We start from the raw sequence: 3,993 nt of genomic DNA, 5'->3' as shown, positions 1-3,993 counted from the left end.
TGTGTGTCTGACAAAGTCTCTGTGTCAGGGCCCCTGGAAGGTGAGGGAGCCCAGGCACAGCCTAATTGCATCAGTGTTTCTCTCATAGGGTCTTCTGAACACAAGGCTTTGAGGTCCTCATTTTTCCATTGCTACTGGTCTTTTGGCAGTCTCTTACTGGCTGTATGTCCTTGGGAAAATTAGTGACCCTCTATGAGCTTGGTTTTATAATTTTTAAACCATATTTATTAATAGTATTTGCTACACAGTATCAAATGTAAAGTGGTTGTCATATAGTCGTCCCTTAAAGATTTAACTGCATGTGAGAATAATCTTTCATGGTGGGTCAGCAGTGTGTAAGAGAATAATTTCTTCCAGAAAGGGAAATATTATTTAGTTAAAGTAAATAGCACAGGTTTGGGAAGGGGAAATATTATTGAATGAGCCTTAATATATGTTAAGTTAAAGCCATTATCTAAATGACATTTCAAATAAATGCATTTTACAGATGATAGAAACTTTTAAGCATTAATATTTTAATATTTAAACAGTATGATTAAAGAATCAGCAAGAAACATTTTTTAACTATGACAGTGGTTATCACAATCTAGAATTATGGTTCCACTACTACTCAGATGATACCACCTCAAAAGGTTTTCTCTTATTTTTGTCCATTTACTCTAAATTTTAAAAATTAAAAAGATTTACCCAATGTTACTCTTATTCAATGGATGACAGATTCAAGATTCAAGATTATCTTAATAGAATGAAATAAAGAAAAATAAGTTTTAAAGAGTTAAAAAAAATAGATCCTGACTTTCATTAAAAAAAAAAAAAATCTATTGCTCTTGCACAGTGGGGGAAATCTTGGATTAACAGGTTTACATGAGGATGATGTTGGTGTTTTAATTAAGGAGTGTAGAATTATTAAGGACTCTGTATAGGAGATGTCATTTGTAAGATAGGAACATGTGCACGATTTGTGGAACATCTAGAACAGGGCAATGACAACATGATTACCGGCTTCAGAGCTGTCGTGGAAAGTGTTCCTTCTGGAACCAGAAGGCAATCATTTCCAGTAGGTGGGGGTTTCAGGGAGGCATACAGATCCTGGTTCAGTTGGAGGGAAGCATCTACTATAAACCAGGGACTATGCTAACTCCTGCAAAGAAGGTAGTATTTTTCACAGTTTTGCAGAAGGGAAAGCTAAGGCTCAGAGTGGTATCAAGATACAACTGTTTGGCACAATTAAATGAACTGTCTCTAAATTTTCTTTCACTGGAAGTGAAAGGTGGGATGATCATTTTCTAGCAATATTGTGAAAGATTTCTGTATTGCGTAGAAGGTTGGATAAAGAGACCTCCAACGTAATTTCTGATGCCAAAATTCTTTGATTCTAGGATATCTTTATTAAATGGGATTGTGAATCAAATATAGTCTCTTGTCGACTCACTGCCATCACTACAAACAGACTCATTAATTTGGACTTAAATTATGATCTTTTTACCCAGATTTGAAGGGCTGCAGGTTACTGATCGTATGGAATCAGAAGGCAGAGAGAAACTGTGTATTATAGCTTGGACTCCCCTGTTGGCTTCCACTTCTTCCTTCCATTATTAGTGCATCCTGAGCTATAATATGCTACTTATTTTGTGCTCATTTGTCTGGCAAATGAACTACTGGCAGCTGTTTCTCACATGGTGTCAAGCATATGGGCATTGTGACAACTGTTTTCTCAAAGATGTTTTTATTCATGGGTCATGGTATATTCTGGAAGACTGGGGCTGCCAGATGCCTGACCAGAATAGAGAACAATGGGCCTTTATCTAATTTTATTAAGTGATTGGTCCAAAGGTTTTAACAACCTGATGACTACAAGCCTTGTTCTTTCTCTCCAGCACCTTTATCACCTTCTTTCCTAGACCTATGCCTCTAACCAGCAAATCCCAGCCATAAAAATCAGAGAGGGGAATTCAGTCTTAGCATTGCTTTTACTAGAACCATAGTAGCCTCCAAATTTGTAATTAATATAGAAAACTTAACTCTCCAGGGAACTCACATACTTTGATATTGACATACTCAAACCATGCCTGTTGTCTAGAAGAGGAGAAATAGGTTGGGAAAGGGGAATATGTTTGATCAAGTGGAGATACTTGTGTTTGCCAGGGGAGAAACTTGGAAGGGAAAGGGAGGGGAAAATATTATCTTCTGTACTGTGAGCCTAGATAACAGGCATTTAATAACCTTTCTTTCATCATGTGGCAAACTAATGTGGAATGTCTTGGGATTCTTGATTCCTTGGATACACTAGATGACCTTGTAATTGGGGGAGCTGCTAAAGTGGTTCTCATCTTACTTATTTTAAAAATGGGTAAGGAGATGAGAATTTTATTGGTACTGGGGCTGATCATATGAAGAAGCAATTACTCTTTTTTGAAAGTTCTACAGAAACTGTCTGTTACATGACTGACTGAGTTCATAATAGTTTGTGGCATATATGAACCAGTGGGGAATAGAAAGTATATTAAAGTTAACAGGTTTCATAAAGACCAATTAGACCGTAGGTGTGTGTGAAAGGGGCCAGTTCTAAGCTCTGAGGAAGGGTAGCCAGAGAGTAAGGCCAGCTGGGGATGCTCATTGGAGTGTAGAATTTCAGAAATAGTAGGGCTCAGTATCAACAGGTAGGGGGTGAGGGGAAGGGCAGGAATTGAAAAGAGTGACAGTTAAAAGGAAGCAAAACCAAAGTGGGAATGCCAGCATAAGTTGATTCCACCACTGGTGTTCAGATCTGTCTGTATATACCAAAAGCCTGGATGGTGGGCCAGTCAGAGCCTATGTATTTGAGGGACTGAGGAGCATCCTGGGAAGAGTGAACCAGTCAGACATGTCTGACCCCTTAACAAAATTCTTGTTAGCAACATCTTATTAAAAATGGTGGACTGAAAATACAGCTTCCTCCCAAAACTCCACTAAAATAACAGTACGGGTGCTTGGGTGGTTTAGTTGGTTAAGTGTCTGACTTTTGATTTTGGCTCAGGTCATGATCTCACAGTTTGTAAGATCAGCCCTTTGTCAGGCTCTGTGCTGACTACATGGAGTCTGTTTGGGATTCTCACTCTCCTTCTCTCTCTGCCCCTCCCCTGCTTGTGCTTGGTCGTTCTCTTTCTCAAACAAACATTTAAAAAAATAATGGTAAAAAATATTAAATGACATAAATCAATGAGGACAAAGAACGTGGGAGAAAAGATAATAGCACCCAAACAATGTCAACAAAATCTTTGAATATGGAAAGTAAAAGACAAGCAACAATTGTTGGAGCAGTCTAGAGTAAGCAGAAATCTAGTGTGGGGAGTGGGGGCTAGGTGTGGGGGATAATAATAATAATAATAATAATAATAATAATAATAATAATCAAGCACATGTGTGCCACAGAACCACAGAAAAGACTGAGTGAGGAATTAGAGACATCAGTCATCTGAATATCAAGTGGCAGGGGTAGAGGGCTAAAAACACAATGATTACTTAGGCTATAAAGTAAGTTAGAGCTGAGATCCTCACCTGTTATTCATTTGTTTGTTCATTCCTTTGTCCCCTGGAGAAGCTGAATTAGTTGGAGTCACCAAGAACAACTGGGAGGTGGGAGAAGACATCCCACTGAAAATGGAGATTTTAAGTTGAGCATTCTGAAGCATCAGACACTTCTGTCCCTTGCTCTTAAGACAGTGCTTTCACTGCAGCCCTTTCAAGGTGGTTTTTTCCTCCCACATTCCTATTATTGATCTAGAGTTGGAGTAGATGTGCTCCTTGTTCCTTATCACTGCTTCCAGATATTTCTCCCTTTGTCTTCCTTTAAAACTCCCCAGCTTTGAGTCTCATGCCATCAAATTATATCTCTTATTTCATTATTGCTGTCATCTACAAAATCTACTAGTCCCTGGGTCATTCAGTATCATTTCTCAAAAAGTTTAGCTCTTGGCTTATTTCACTCCCCCCAACACTACTCTGTTTTAATTC

The sequence above is a fragment of the Panthera leo genome, chromosome D1 (genome assembly GCF_018350215.1).
Source record: "Panthera leo isolate Ple1 chromosome D1, P.leo_Ple1_pat1.1, whole genome shotgun sequence".
Classification (NCBI taxonomy): domain Eukaryota; kingdom Metazoa; phylum Chordata; class Mammalia; order Carnivora; family Felidae; genus Panthera; species Panthera leo.
The sequence above is the reverse complement of the archived record's forward strand: the minus strand, read 5'-3'. Positions refer to the sequence as shown.